The 17,134-nt window shown below is 41.3% G+C and overlaps 1 protein-coding gene and 1 non-coding gene across 2 annotated transcripts in view; one reads left to right on the top strand and one right to left on the bottom strand.

Annotated features, from left to right (window-relative positions):
• The window catches only part of prkn (parkin RBR E3 ubiquitin protein ligase), a 1,122,674-nt gene that overhangs the window by 3,390 nt on the left and 1,102,150 nt on the right, over window positions 1-17,134 (top strand). The gene's annotated exons all lie outside the window — the stretch shown is intronic.
• On the bottom strand, window positions 13,960-14,067 carry LOC140731308 (U6 spliceosomal RNA). Its single transcript, XR_012099784.1, has one exon. It is a non-coding gene; the product is annotated as a U6 spliceosomal RNA (small nuclear RNA).

Below are 17,134 nucleotides of genomic sequence, written 5' to 3' on the forward strand. Positions count from 1 at the left end.
AGTTCTCAACTCTCTCATTAGGAGAAACGATCTTTTACTATTCATCCCAGTTCCTAGTTGTAGCTCTCACTATGTATGTTTTCATCTTTTATTGATCTTTGTTGTCAGGATCAGTGTTGGTTTCTATCGTTTTGTTATAATTCATCATTTGGTGTGTTTGTTGTTCCTTACATCCTTAATCATCTCTAAATTTATTTTCTGATAAATAGGACTCTTCCTTCTCTGGAGGATAGATCAGTTCAATATCACATTAATTTCTTTTTGATCAACTCCAATCACTTTATTATTGAACAGATATTCTAGGTTATTCTGAACAGTCTCTACGCCACCGCACAGATGTCATCAGGCTCTGTCTTTCTTACATAGTCCACTTAGTTTCACATAGTTTCACTGTATGAAAGTTCAATAACCTATTAAACTCCTCTGACGCAGCATGCTTATCTGATCTCTGTTTTTACACAGGAAGTCAATTCACAGCTGTTATGGGGGTGTACATACAATTCCCAATGCAATCTTACCCATTTCCTCTTTCTTGATTTTCTGCATAGGTCATCTTCTGCCTTAGTTAAATACACATCAGTGCTTAAAACAAAAACAAAAGCGGCAGATGCTGAAAATGTAGATGCTGCTACCATTAGGCAGGAGGTACAGGAGCCTTAAGTCCCATGCCACCAGATTCAAGAACAGTTATTACCCTTCAGCCATCAAGCTTCTGAACCAATATGGATAACCTCACTCACCTCAACTCTGAACTGATTCCACAAGCTGCAGATTCACAAAGACTCTGCAATTCACATTCTCAGTATTTTTTGTTTGCACAATTTGTTTTCTTTTGTACATTGATTGTTTTTCAGTTTATGTTTATGTATAGTTTTAATAAATTCTATTGTATTTCTTTATTTTCCTCTAAATCCCTGTAAGAAAATGAATCTCAAGGCAGTATATGTACTTTGATAATCAATTTACTTGGACTTTGACTTTAAAAATCTGAAGAAAATGCTGTAGAAGTCTTAATCTTCAATTGCCATCTGTTGAGCTGCTGACTCAATTGCTAAGTTACTCCATCTGTTAGGTCTTAAGGTCTTTGGCCTGCAGTACTGTGCAAAAGTCTTAGGCACATGTAAAAAAAAAATTCTCCACAGGGCTCTGTGGAGACTATACCATCTGTTGCAGAACACTTTGTTTTTTTTTGTTGAAAATAGTTCTTTATGACCTTGGCTTTGGGATCATTATCTTGCTGCAGAATGAAGTTGGGACCAATCAGATGCCTCCCTGATGGTACTGCGTGATAGATGAGAATCTGCATGTACTTTTCAGCATTGAGGATTCCATTAATTCTGACCAGATCACCAACACCGTTTGCAGCCCCAAACCTGCAGAGAACCTCCAGTGTGCTTCACTGTTGGCTGTGTATCTATGTAGCACCCTCCAGCTCTTTTATGGACAAATTGCCTCCTGTTTGAACCAAAAATCTCAAATTTTGACTCATCAGTCCAGAGCACTTGTTCAGAACCCCAGTCCTGGTGTTTTTGTGGATAGGTGGATCTCTTGGGTTTGTTTCCATTTTGGATGAATTGCTTTTTGTCAACAACTCTTCCATGAAGACCACTTCTGCCAGGACTCTTCTGGACTGTTGAGGGATGTACTTGAGTTCCAGTGGTTTCTGTGAGTTCAGAGATGATAGCAGTGCTGGAAGGGTTTGAAGGTACATCAGTTTGATGTATCTCTCATTGCTGAGCCACTGTGTTTCTGGTCCTCAACTTTGTCCTTTGTGTTTCTTCAGAAGAGCTTGGACAGCACATTTTGAAATTCCTGTCTGCCTCAAAATGTCTGCTTGGGAGAGATCTTGCTGATGCAGGATGATGTCTTGTTGCTATGCTCACTCTTGCCATGGTGTAAGAATTGATGGTTAAGCTGCCACATCTGCCACACCCTCACCTTTTAGCTTGGTTGTCCTTTGCCCAGTTTGATTGCTTCTACAACCGTTTCTGTTTGGGTTAATCGGTTTAGTTCATTCAACTCATTACGTCATTGATCATTAGCATCCTGTTATCTTTCTTTAATCATGCACTGGGCTATATACCTACAAAGTAATCAAGTTTTTTTTATTTGAAAAGTGGTCTGTTACTTAATATGTTACTTTCTTTAATGAAACACAAAAAAATTCTCTGACTTTTTTTGAAAATGAATATTTGGAAATCTAAAATTTGCTCTTTTCTATTAATACACTAATAGAGAAGACAAAAAATGAACATCTAAAGCAAAATTTATAATAAAAAAAAATCTAGGGTGCCTAAGACTTTTGCACAGTTTTGTACCTCAGCTGATTTATGGGAGTCACTGGTGCATGGCCCCTTAATGTGAAGGAAGTGCATTCAGGATGGCACGGAAAATATTGAGTCTGTGGAAGGCACACAGAAGCCCAATGGAAATGACCAAAGCACCACATCACTTCAAAAACTACCCACTTGCCCATCCCTTCAGACATCTCAAATACCATCTGTAGAAAATCTAGCAGTTAGCATAATAGCAAGGGCCTCAGTTGTCATCCTCCAACAAATGAAAGGCAATGGGAACTGATGAAAAATTAATTATGATGTTGCCTGACCTGTTGAATATCCCCAGGATTTTTTATTTACATTTTATTTTATTTTATTTTGTTGCACAGTGTTTTGTTTTCACTTGTAATTGATTGTAACGTGGAGTCTCTGCCCATCTTTCTTGTACCATGGGTGGCTGTTAAATGTTTCTTATATTTATTAAATTTCAGATGGACTGTTAACAGTATTTCCAGTTTATTGTCATGTCCATGTTGAATATGCAATGGTGTTTTTCAATAATTTGTAAAGGCTGCCAGTGTTCCATTATGTTATATTGTGGTTTTGCGTTATCATTCTCCAACTGTGCTAATTCTGAAGCATTGAGTATGAATCTCTATTTTTCATAAGCAACAAACATAAAAAATCATGATATTTGCTTTAATCAGTTTGTTGTCAGAGGTGTAAAGATATATCTTGTTTGTAAAACATTTTGTATTAGGAAATGTACTATAGTATTCTTTCTTTGATTGGTAGCATGAAACGTAGCAGTTTAATACTATTGTTCAGATTTCTGGAGAAGACAATTTCATTATTTATTTTTCCTTTTATCAGCAATTATTGCAGATCTTTCTCCTAGTCTTTTTTTTTACCTCGGCTTCCTAAGTCCTTCAGTGTGTCAAGTTCTATGGTAATTTTTGATGAATTGTAGTAGGTTCTCATCTGTGTAAGTGAAATATTGTCTTAATTTGTTCATCAGTCATAACCTAGAGTTTTGCTGGGAAACAGCCCAATCCATGAAGCAAATCCTTGTTGGGAACAAAAAAAAGTACATGGAGACCTTTGTGATTACTGTAAATGACATCTTGAGTCAAATTGGATAGAGCTGAAAAATGACCACTATAGATCATAGTGCCTGTTTTGAAGCCTTTTCACCTTGTGGAGACAGGTCTACTTGCTACATCCCAACTATGGTCTCTTTATCATGTGAGCAGGAAGCTATGTTTAGCAAATGGCTAATATCAATTAGAGCTCATCCACACAGCTTTAATCCAGTTTGGACTTTGTGGATTTAACCCAAAGTGGGAGTGGAGATGAATAAGACTATAATGCCACATAAAGCAGCTCCATAATTTTCAAGCTTTCTCTGCAGCACTTTGTAGATGATGAGAAATGCCTTGCGTATTAAAGGGGGAAACAACTGTGGAGGTGAATGCCTGCACCTTATTTTATCTGTGATTTTCAAGGTTGGTGAAAACAGCTTCAAATTGCATGCTGTACCAATTGTACCTGTAGTTTCACATGCTGCCTTTTGGACCACACCTCTGTCACTCAGCAGTCTTCTTGTTTTACGGTGGTTGGCACCCAGCTTAATGGTGCATTACCGCCACCTTCTGCTCCAGAGTGTGGATCAGACGATAGACTTACATTCTAAATCCCTTCACCCATTCACACACACACATACCCTAATCTACACTTTATCCTTCCTTCTTTGGCCATCCTAGTACCCTATTCCTGCTTATCCATCATATCCTATAACAAACCCCTGTATCCCTTAAGAAAGCTAAAAATACCCTGACCTCTCTCACCCATGCCCAGTAACCCTTTTAATGTAAATTCCTGAACCCCCAATTCCCTTAGATTAATTCTCATCATCTCTCTCTTGATCCCATATTTTCTGCAACTCAGAATTACATGCTCTACTGGCACCTCTTCCTGACATTCCTCACACAATCCTGTCTGGTGTTTCCCTGTCATTTTCAATGTTTTGTTTAGTGCACAGTGCCCCAGCCTTAACCTAGTCCACACAGTTTCCTCCCTTCTGTATCCACTGACTACCCTAGTACCTGTAACACTGTTTTGTATTTGATATAAGTGTCTCCCTTTGCCCTCTCTGTCCCATCTTGCCACATTTGGGTGATATTTTTCCCAGATTACACACTTAGCCTCTGCTTTGCTGATACTAATGAGCATTTCTATATTTTCTTTCTTTAAAGGCCTCTTTGCCAACTCATCCACCCACTTATTCCCCTTCACCCCTACATGAGCTGGAACCCATAGAAATTTAACCTGATCTCCCTGATTTGAAACTCTTGTGACTGACTGAAGGACTTCATAAAGTACATTTTGCGGGCTGTTTGAGTGAAAAGACCTTAAAATTGCTAGAACTGAGGATGAATCTAAGCATATCAACACTTTGACTAGTCTAGCTTTCTCCACCCATCAAAACACAACCAATAATGCTAACATTTCCACTATATACACTCCTAACTTATATACACTCAGAAGTCAATATATTTACAAATCAGGAGTTGAACCTAATCTGAAAAGTCGACTTAGTACTGCTACAATCTTGAATCCATGTGCAGCTCAGTCACTTCCATCTTTTAAACCAGTACATTATCCAAATACTTTGTTTGACACTGGACAACATATTTCTCTTCATGGCAGGATAAGGTGGCAATCAATTGGAGGCAGCAGCAATTAAGTAACATGTAGGGTAAAATCATCTGACAGCCAGTGGAGAAGAAGGTCTTGCTCTACTGGACTGATGATTATGGAGGCTGTAGACAGTAAGGGGTTGGAAACATACAGTAGAAGGTTGTAATCTTCATATCTAATTCTCTTCTTATTCTATCCCACAATCTGATCTGATTGCATATTTTGGATGCAAGTTTTTTGATGTAAATCCTACTTTCTTCCTATAGATGGCCATCTTCTTGAAAGTGAGTCCATAGATTGTAGAAATATTTCAGTGATGCAGCAAATGAAGTTGAGTGAAGTTATCTCCTTTGGTTTGTGAGCCTGGTGGTTGGGGGGGGGGGGGGGAATCACTGCTCCTGAACCCAGTTGTGTTAGTCCTGAGGCTCCTATACCACCTTCATGATGGCAGTAATGAGAAGAGAGCATGACCTGGGTGGTGGGTGTTATTTTAGGAATCCAACTGAATTTCTTCTCTGATGTAACTCAAAGTTGATGGTGCTAAAACCACCCAATAGCAAGGTCAGTTAGGCATAGAGTCATAGAGGACAGGACAGAAACAGGCCCATTGGACCATCTAGTCCATGCCAAACTGCTATTCCTAGACCCATCAACCTGGACGTTATCCCTTCATATCCCTCCCATCCATGTACCTATCCAAACTTCCCTGAAATATTAAAATCAAACCTGCATTATCACTTCCACTGCCAGCTTGTTCCACATTCGCACCACCTTTTGAGTGAAGAAGTTCTCCCTCAGGTTCCCCTGAAATATTTCACCTTTCACCCTCAACCAATTATCTCTAGTTCTAGTTTCACCCAATCTCAGTGGAAAAAGCCTGCTTGTATTTACCTTATCTGTACCCTCATAATTTTGTATACCTTGATCAAATCTCCTCTCATTATCCCACAATGCACTCCAGAGAATAAAGTCTTGTTGGAGGTGGTCATTGTTTCTTTCTGTGACTGAATGTTGAGTCAGTTCTATTGCATGCAAGCAACGGACTGCTTCATTTTCTCCGGTGACTGGAAATGAACGTTATGCAATGTTGTGTTGACAAGCACTGTGGACTTGGACTAGTGAGGATGAAGGTGGAGGTCCACTGAGTACAGGAGAAGGTGACACCCCCCCCCCCCCCCAACCCCAGGTATACAAATCAGCGAGTCCAGAGTTTGGGGTCCTGTCATCAGCTGGTCCTGGGATCGTTACCAAAGATTGAAGCCCAGAGATTGATTGGAAGTCTGGAAGTCAAAGCCCTAAAGCCCTGAGTCTACAAGTCTGAAGTCCACTGGGAAAGTTGGAGGTTCATTGTCTGTGAGTCTGCCAGAGGTCCGGAAGCCTGTCCTGGGGCTGGAGAACTGTCTTTGTGGATGTGTGAGTGGGTGTGAGGGAGAAAGGGGGCTTGTTTTGCTGTTGCCGAACATGATGGGCATGCTATGTTGGTGCCTGAATGTGTGACAACACTTGCGGGCTCCCACCTGCACATTGTTAGGTTCTGTTGTCTGTTAGTGCAAATGATGCATTTTTCTGTATGTGTTGATGTACATCTGATAAATAAAAAAAATCAAAATCTGAATCAGCGAACACGTCTCCAACTGAGCCAAGTGTAAACAGTGGGTAAGGCATACAACAATCCAAATAATGCAGTCACTTGCCTCTTAAAGCTTCAGTTGCCCTTTCCCTCTCAAACTTGCTTCCTGTTTAGGGTTCATAAATCACCCTAGAGCCAACAGAAATGTTGTGGAAGTAAATCATCCTTGATTATGTTTGTAAAGAAGATCTGGTGTATTTGGTCCTTTCATTATTGATTGTGTATGAATGGTATCAGGAGCTGCAATTTCAGTACAAACTAAACTACTGTTGTCTCAAGATTGAGAGGGTTCAAAACATGAGGCCATAACAATTGGCACGATTAAAGAGGCAATTAGAAAACCATTATAAAACAAGGAAAGAAGCCAGCCAGAGGTTGAAAGCTGGTACTTAAATTCAGTTCCTGCAAAGTCCATAAATCAGTTTCAAAGTATCCATTGTTAGCTTTTTATTGAATATTTCTTTACTGATTCTTTGTGGGTAAAGAAAAGAATCTGATGAAGCTTTTGTTCTTTGGGTAATGATTATGCACCATATGCAGTAAATGCTTTAGGTATCAGTTTATGGATATGTAGAATATAGCTGCTCAGAGGGAATATCTTGATGCTTGTAGTAACTTTAAATAAGCAGATAGTTTGTGTATGGACGTAGAGTGGGAGCTGCCTATCTAATTTGCACAATTGTAACTGAACAATGGAGTTTTTGAAACAGAAATATATGAACAAAAATTGCTCCTTGGACAGCTGTCTTGTTGCCTCAATCAGGATTATAGTCGAATGAACCTGGGAATTTATTTATTTGAAGATCTTTCCTGTCTGAGGAATGACATCATGGTTGCCAGTAGATCTTACAATGTAACTTCAGCAATCTCAACTATAGTATAGTTTTTTTTGCTTTAATTGGACTTTTTTAATGACAGGGTCATTAATGACAATTAGATGACAGGGTGTCATCTAATCATAGTGATGCATCTTCAGCTGTTTGTAAGGGAGCAGATGTGATTGACCTAATTGCAGTGTGGTATCCTTGCAAACAGATGTTGAAGTGCAGCATGGAAATTTGGTAGGGCTATGCCTCACCTTTAAATTGAAGCATATGTAATTAACATGCTTTTATATTTAGCAACACCAAGTTCATTAGATCTCTGTTAACTTTAAAGTATGGAACTTGAGATTTGGGCAGATATACAACAAATTTTACTTGAACTGAACATCAAAGATTCTGCAAATTCTGGAAATGTTAAGCAACACACACAGAATGCCGGAGGAGCTCAGAAAGTCTGTAACATCTGTGGAGGGGAATAAATGTTTAAGACCATTCATTAGGACGTAACACATCACAAGATGCTGGAGGAACTGGGCAAGTCAGGCTGTATTGATGAAGTGGAATAACCAGTCAAAGTTTTGGGCTGAGCCCCTTCAGCAGTCCTTCCAGCATTTTGTGTGTATTACTTGAACTGAAGTTTAAATTGCTCACTGAAATTGTGTAATTTGTCTAGTTCTCAGCTTTCATGGTTAGGGATAAACATTCTACATCGTATGAGAGGTGTACAAGTGAATCAAAAAGGTATGTGTATGGAGTGGAAAGAAGTTTAATGTTTCTCGTCTCAGTATTTTTTGTTAGAACACTTTCTGGTCATGGTGCTGGTGGAACCTATGTGAAGTACAGTTTCGACCACAACTGAAACATTGTGCTCAACTCTGGTCACTGTGCTTTAGGTAGAAAATTGAAGTCAGATAGAGAGCATAGATTTATCAGAATGGTTTCGGGGTGTGTAACTTCAACTAAAAGATTAGACTGTAGAAACAGCAATTACGTTCCATGGAGCAAAGACATTTGAGAGGAAATTTGATGGAATTATACAAGGTGCCATTGGTGGATGGCTTGAAGACCAGAACTTGAAGATTCAAAGTGACAAAGGTCACAGATCCTGTAACAAAAAATACAGTATTCCACTGATTCTATAATAGTTGCAACAGATTGGAGTTTTGTGAATGTATCCCCTCTATTTACAAGAAAAAAGTAAGAGAGAAAATGAGGAATAATAGACCACTTGGCCTGATGTTGGAAGGGGGGATGATGTGAAAAGCTTTCAATGAGGAATCTGTAACAGGATATTTAGGAAAATATCAGTAGAACTGGACAGCTTGGTTTTCTCAGGTTGGTTTAATTTCTGAGGATTCTGTAACAATTTTGAAGGATCAAGACCTCCAGGTTTCACTGAGACCCTTTTCAATGACTGTTCCGTACAATGTGTGAGACTTACACCTGACTCAGCATATGCCTTCATGCCTGAAAAATCAGCCTTTTCCAATCATTACCTCTCCATTTTCTTCCTGCCAGCAATTCCCACAGCCAAATTAAATAGTTGGAGTTAAAGATCCACTTTTACTATCTATTTTGAGGCTTCAAAACTGGACATATGGTTGAATTTAAAGCAGATCAAGGCTTGAAAGTGACAGAGTAACAAGAAAATTGAATTTAAAAGATTTTAAAATTTGGTAAGAGATACTTAAATTGCAGTTTTGACTGAAGGTTGCTTTTAATAAACAATTATAATTTAAATTGCACTATGATATTTCACATTCTCCTTCTAATCAACTTATTTCTAATTCCCTTTCAGCTAAGTCTTGTAATAGTTTCTTTAAATTACTTATTTAATTATCTGAATTCTATAATAGGCTGCTATGCTGCACCATCACTGTGGAAAACTTTAAGTGCTAATATATCCTCAAATCATCAGAGTAATTATATCAGTTAAAGGTCCAAGATGAGATTACTGAAAGAAAGTGTTCAAAAAGTGGGATTTTAATGGATCCAGTTGGTTGAACTTAATTGCAAAATGTGAGTGAATTGATTGAGAGCCTTATGAGCACTTGCAAAATAAATCAAAGTTCTCCAGCAAGTGATCTGAATATCAAAATCCTTTGATAGATTAAAGACTGGGAAAGGAAAGTAGGCAAAAAAAAAATTCAGATTAAATGGCATATGAGGAAACAATAGGATATTTGATCAACTTCTCTTTCCTGAATGGGCAGATATCAGAATTACCGATTTATCACACCACAGTTGCCACACTGCAAAGTTGCCGCGCCACAGAGTTGTTACATCACAGGGTTATCACACCACAGAGTTGTCACACCGCAGTTATCACGCCGCAGATTTGCCATACCACAGGGTTATCACACCGCAAAGTTGTCACACCACAGTGTTATCACACCACAGATTTGCCACACCACAGGGTTGTCACACTACAGAGTTGTCACACCACAGGGTTATCACACCACAGATTTGCCACATCAGAGTTGTCACACCACAGGGTTATCACACCACAGATTTGCCACACCACAGGGTTGTCACACCACAGTGTTGTCACACCACAGAGTTGTTACATCACAGGGTTATCACACCACAGTGTTGTCACACCGCAGATTTGCCATACCACAGGGTTATCACACCGCAAAGCTGTCACACCACAGTGTTATCACACCACAGATTTGCCACACCACAGGGTTGTCACACTACAGAGTTGTCTCACCACAGGGTTATCACACTACAGAGTTGTCACACCACAGGGTTGTCACACCACAGATTTGTCACACCACAGGGTTGTCACACCACAGGGTTATCACACCATAGATAGGGCATTAAGTGGAAACTGGTTCCTTACAGTAGCATTCCAGCTAGTCCCTCTCCTGCATTCTCTCCTCTCTTTTGCCCAGCCACTTCTTTCCTTTCATATACTTTTCTAGCTTCCTTCTGAAGACTACAATGCCTCCAGTGCGTGTCCTGGCAGCAGATTCTAGCTATTAATTACACAAGTTCTGAGCAACACACACAAAATGCTGGAGGAACTCAGCAAGCCAGGCAGCTTCTATGGTGAGGAATAAAGACTCAATGTTTCAAGCCAAGACCCTTCATCAGTCCTCTTTATTTTTTAATAGTATTATGTATTCTATAGCTTTTAGGGTGATGAAAAGTGAATATATATCCTATCTCTTGGTCACTCTGCTTCACAGTTTGCACATTCACTGAGTCTTGCTTCTCTCAGGGTATTCTAAAAGACCACACTTCTGGTCAGTTTTTGGAACTTGAGGATCTAAAGCTGTGTTTTATGGTACTGCCACACAGCTCCATTAATGTGGGTAAAATTCACTATATTTCCTGTTGGTATTGCTGCAGATGTTTGAATGGAATTACAAAAACTATGAATATACTCTGATCTAGGAGTGTGCAGACAGCATTGATATCGTGTGTCTTCTAATGTTCGTACTCCAACTTCCAAGCAGTTTAGTGTCAGGAGTTTGGGCACACAGGCTGTCGACATTTGCACGCCAGACATTTTGGGTGCACATAATCCAGTGACAGTTATGTGTCCTAAGCGGGTGTTTGGAGAAATAGAAGTTTTTGAGGGGTGCTCAAGATTCTTGGATTGGGGGCATGGTAAACGGCATCCTAACTTGAGGCAGGAGACCTGACTGACGGTTCGTAGAGCAGGCATTTCCAAAAAAAGAAAGAGGCACTGGAACATAGGAAGAACAATAGCTCCGCATGCAGTAAGCTCTCGTCGTCACCACACGTCTGAATCTCAGCAATCTCATCTGACCTTACCAACCGAACAGACCTTATTGGGAATGGATAAATTAACAATCAGGTGCCCAACAGGGCCCCTTGACTTGTGGCATGGAATGAGTTCATGCAATTTAACAGTTGGTAAGTCAAATATACCCTTCCAACTTTCTCGACAGATCTATGGAAAACAGGTCATGCAGTGATATAGCTCTGGCTGGAACCAAACGGTGAAATAGAGCCAATCAGTGAACCTGCTAATCCGATTGAGCATTACTTAGTTCCAGAAGATGAAAGATGCATTTGAAAAACATTGCACACTCAAGTCATTTGCCAAGAAAGCTAAAATTGACCTTGATAGTGGTCTCATTGCTTCTTATAACATTTCCAAAATAATAGCAGTGTGGAAAATCTCATACAATTGGTGAAAGATTAATAATGCCTGCTGTTTCAACAGATCAGGCAACATCAATGGAGAAAAAGTAGAATTAGTACTTTGAATTGGGAAGAGTATAGCAAGAGCCTTGTCAGACATTGTGAGTGGGGAACTAGAGGGAAGTAAGCAACAGATACAAAGGTTGTAATTTTTAGAAATAATTGGGCTTCATTTTCAGTATCCATTGGAAATAGGTGGCAAGCTTATAGAGTACATTTGGCCTCCTTCAATTGCGTTATGGAAAACACAACGTTCTTCAAGAAATTATTTGGGGCTTGAATCTTCATGCTGTTGGAAAGTTCCATTTCAGATCCCATGAGCACCCAGGGTGAATCGGATGAACTTTGGAACACAGATGTTTACACTTAATATTATAGGGTTTGGATCCACAAAGCCACTTTAAAAAGTCCTTAAGGTCTCTTAACAAAATTAATAAGGACAGGTTGGAGAGGTCATAAAAAGAGAAGTGAAATCTTTGATGTGATGTCAACAATTTAAAGACATGAGCTTGGCATTGTAAATTGGCCCTAGAGTACAAGTAAATAGGGGAACATAAGGGATGTGAGGAATGCAGGGATAATAAAGTGGGTGATGTGATTGAATAAAGTATAATCAGTAGGTGATGGCCAGCATGAACTCGGTGGGTTGAATGGCTTGATTCTATACTGTATGATTATGACTCTATGATGATTAAATTACTATGCGTGGCAAGGTGATTAAAATATTTTGTAATGTATTCAGTGCACAGGCTGTACCAACAGGTGAATTAAATTAGTAGCCATGAAGTAATTATGCTAATAAAATTTCTCATAGAGAAACTGTTAACAAGAAATGGTCTTTTTTTTGTTAGATGCATGTGTGCCAGGTCTGGTAATTAATCTACATACTTGTTTCTCCCTGTCAAACTTCAGAATTCAACAATTTGTTTCTTGAGTATGGAGTGTACACTGCTTCTATAGGGATTTGATGCAGCTAATGAATTCCCTCTATGACCAAAGGAAGAGACTAATGCAACTTTGGCGATGATCTTTTTGTCCTCACAAGCCACAGGAGTAGTGCCACAATATTGGAGAGTGGCAAATATTATTCCTTTTTTCAAGAAAGAAGTGGTGATAACCCTGGGAATTATAGACCAATGAGTCTTACATCAGTGCTGGGCAAATTATTGGAGAAGGTTCTTAAAGACAGGATTTATAAGCATTTGGAGAAGCATCATTCTGATTAGGGATAGTCAACATGGCTTTCTGAGGGGTAGGTTGTGCCTCACGGGCCTGCTTGAATATTTTTGAGAAATTAATTTTTTTGAGGATAAAGGCAGAGCAGTGAATGTGGTGTATATGTATTTTAGTAAGACATTTGATAAGGTTCCCCATGGTAAACTCATTTAGAAAGTCAGGAGGATTAGGATCCAGGGGAACTTGGCTGTGAGAAGTCACGGAATGCAGAGGGTGGTTGTAGATGGAGTGTATTTTGACTGGAGGTTGGTGACCACTGGTGTTCCACAGAAATCTGTTCTGGGACCCCTCCTCATTGTGATTTTTATAAACGATTTGGATGAGGAAGTAGAAGGATGGTTGGTAGGTTTGCAGATGATATAATGGTTGGTGATGCTGTCGATAGTGTAGAAGGTTGCCATAGGTTACGGAAGAATTTGGATTCTTCCATAGGATTCAGAAGAAGAAGGCAGCGGGAGAGCACCTAAGGATTTCCAGTGGGAAGACATTTTGAGTTCTTGGCGGAAGAGAGAGGCCAGACTGCGCAGGCGCGTGACGTCAGCCAGTTGAGCGCGAATGGTTTAAAAAGAAAGCAGCCATATCCAGTGGGCAGCGGAGTGAGCGGGCAGCAGAGTGAAAGGACTTTGGCTCCATGGGCTTCGGTGGTAATGGGAAGAGGTGAGGCAGTTGTTGATTGCAAAAGGAGTTGGTATGTGTGTGAGGCCAGTTTTCTGTGGTCGGTGTCAGATGTGGGAGGTCCTGGAGTCTCCCGGCGTCCCGGTCGGCCACATCTGCACCCGGTGCATCGAGATGCAACTCCTAAGGGACTGTGTTAGGGAACTGGAGCTGCAGCTCGATGACCTTTGTCTGGTCAGGGAGAGTGAGGAGGTGATAGAGAGGAGTTACAGACAGGTGGTCACTCCAGGACAGAGAAATGGGTCACAGTCAGGAGAGGGAAGGGGAAGAGACAGGAACTAGAGTGTACCCCTGTGGCTGTACCCCTTGACAATAAGTGCTCCTGTTTGAGTACTTTTGGGAGGACAGCCTACCTGGGGCAAGCGACAGTGGCTGTGTCTCTGGCACTGTGGCTCAGAAGGGTAGGGAAAGGAAGAGGAAGGCAGTAGTTTTTTTTTAAAAAATGGAACGCTTCACGAATTTGCGTGTCATCCTCACGTAGGGGCCATGCTAATCTTCTCTGTATCGTTCCAATTTTTAGTATATGTGCTGCCGAAGCGAGCACAGGAAGGCAGCAGTGATAGGGGACTCTATAGTCAGGGGTTCAGACAGGCGATTCTGTGGACGCAGGAAAGAAACTCGGATGGTAGTTTGCCTCCCAGGTGCCAGGGTCCGGGATGTTTCTGATCGCATCCAAGATATCCTGCGGTGGGAGGGAGAACAGCCAGAGGTCGTGGTACATATTGGTACCAATGACATAGGTAGGAAAAGGGAAGAGGTCCTGATAGAAGACTACAGGGAGTTAGGAAGGAAGTTGAAAAGCAGGACCTCAAAGGTAGTAATCTCAGGATTACTGCCTGTGCCACGCGACAGTGAGAATAAGACTATAATGAGGTGAAGGATAAATGCGTGGCTGAGGGATTGGAGCAGGGGGCAGGGATTCAGATTTCTGGATCATTGGGACCTCTTTTGGGGCAGGTGTGACCTGTTCAAAAAGGATGGGTTGCACTTGAATCCCAGGGGGACCAATATCCTGGCGGGCAGGTTTGATAGAGCTATTGGGGAGGGTTTAAACTAGTTTGGCAGGGAGGTGGGAATCAGAATGTGAGTGCAAGGATTAAGGTAGAAGGACAAGGGCATGATGCTAAGAGTTCTGAGTTGATGAGGAAGGACAGGCAGGGGACAGAACATAATTGTAGCCAGTTAAAGGGGTTGAAATGTGTCTATTTCAATGCTAGGAGTATTAGGAACAAGGAGGATGAACTTAGAGCATGGATTAGTACGTGGAATTATGATGTTGTGGTCGTTACTGAAACATGGTTGGACGAAGGGCAGGATTGGATGATGCAGGTGTTCAGGTGTTTTAAAAGGAATAGGATGGGGGGTAGAAAAGGGGGGGAGTGGCATTACTGGTCAAGGATAGTATCACAGCTATAGGAAGGGAGGATGCTGCAGAAGGAGTGTCCACAGAGTCAGTCTGGGTGGAAGTCAGAAATAGGAAGGGATCAATCACTGTGCTGTGAGTAGTCTATAGGCCCCCAAATAGCCCTCGGGACACCGAGGAGCAGATAAGCAGGCAGATTTTAGAATGGTGCAGGAAATACAGGGTAGTAATTATGGGTGATTTCAATTTCCCTCATATTGATTGGCACCACCTGAGAGCAAGGGGGATAGATGGGGCTGAATTTGTTAGGTGTGTTCAAGAAGGATTCCTGACACAGTATGTGGACTGGCCGATGAGAGGAGAGGCTATACTGGATCTTGTTCTGGGTAATGAACCTGGTCAGGTGCCAGACCTCTTGGTGGGGGAGCATTTTGGTGAGAGTGACCACAACTCCCTTAGCTTCAGCATAGCTATGGAAAGGGATAAAATCAGACAAAATGGTAAAATGCTTAACTGGGGAAGGGCTAACTTTGAAGGGATGAGGCAGGAACTAGTGAGAGTAAATTGGAAACAGATGTTCAAAGGGGCAAGCACAGAAGTAATGTGGGAGAAATTTAGGGACCACTTGAGCTGGGTTCAGGATAGGTTTGTCCCACTGAGGCAAGGAAAAAATGGTAGGAAAAGGGAACCGTGGCTGACGAAACATGTGAGGTAACTTGTCAAGAGGAAAAAGGAAGCATATGTTAGATATAAGAAGCAGGAAGTAGGAGGGGCTTATGAGAAATATAGGGTAGCCAGGAAGGAGCTAAAGAAAGGACTTAGGAGAGCTCGAAGGGGGCATGAGAAGGCTTTGGCATGTAGGATTAAGGAGAACCCCAAGGCGTTCTATGTGTATGTGAAGAATAGGAGGATGGCGAGAACGAAGGCGGGACCGCTAAAGGATAAAGAGGGCAACATGTTCCTGGAGGCGGAGGAAGTTGGGGAGGTACTAAACGAATACTTTGCTTCAGTATTCACAAGTGAAAAGGATCTTGATCAGGATGAGGTTAAAGTAGAGCGGGCCTGTGTGCTGGACAATGTGGAGATTAAGGAAGAAGTGCTGGATCTTCTTAAAAACATTAAGATTGATAAATCCCCAGGGCCGGATATTATACACCCGAAGTTGTTGTTGGAATTGAGAGAAGAGATCGCAGGAGCATTAGCTATGATCTTTGAATCCTCTTTGACTGCAGGGGAAGTGCCTGAGGATTGGAGAATGGCAAATGTAGTTCCCTTGTTTAAGAAAGGTAATAGGGAGAAAACTTGGAACTATAGACTGGTGAGTCTTACGTCGGTGGTCTGCAAACTACTGGAAAAGATTCTTAAGGATAGGATCTACGAGCATTTGGAGAAGTCTACTCATGGATAGTCAACATGGCTTTGTGAAGGGAAGATCGTGCCTCACGAGCCTGATTGAATTTTTTGAAGAGGTAACAAAAGAAATTGATGAGGGTAGGGCAGTGGATGTGGTCTACATGGACTTTAGCAAAGCATTTGACAAGGTCCCTCATGAGAGACTCATCCAGAAAGTCATGAGGCATGGGATAAATGGAACCTTAGCTGTTTGGATAAAAAATTGGCTTAAAGGAAGAAAGCAGAGGGCAGTTGTGGAAGGAAAGTATTCTGCCTGGAGGTTGGTGACTAGTGGAGTGCCGCAAGGATCTGTCCTGGGACCCCTGCTATTTGTGATTTTTATTAATGACCTGAATGTAGAGGCGGAAGGATGGGTGAGTAAGTTTGCGGATGACATGAAGATTGGAGGAGTTGTGGATGGAGCTGTAGGTGGTCGAAGGTTACAAGAGGATACAGATAGGCTGCAGAGATGGGCAGAAAAATGGCAGATGGAGTTCAATCTGGACAAGTGTGAGGTGATGCATTTTGGAAGAACAAACCAGAAGACTGAGTACAGGATTAATGGTCAGTTACTTAAGAGTGTGAATGAACAAAGGGACCTTGGGGTTCAAATCCATACATCCCTCAAGGTCGCTGCACAGGTTGATAGGGTAGTTAAGAAGGCCAATGGGTTGCTAGGCTTCATTAACAGGGGGATTGAGTTCAAGAGTAGAGAGGTCATGATGCAACTCTACAAGTCTCTGGTGAGACCGCACTTAGAGTATTGTGTTCAATTCTAGTCACCTCATTATAGGAAGGATGTGGAAGCTATGGAGAGGGTGCAGAGGAGATTTACCAGACTGTTGCCTGGATTGGA

The sequence above is a fragment of the Hemitrygon akajei genome, chromosome 7 (assembly GCF_048418815.1).
Source record: "Hemitrygon akajei chromosome 7, sHemAka1.3, whole genome shotgun sequence".
NCBI lineage: Eukaryota > Metazoa > Chordata > Chondrichthyes > Myliobatiformes > Dasyatidae > Hemitrygon > Hemitrygon akajei.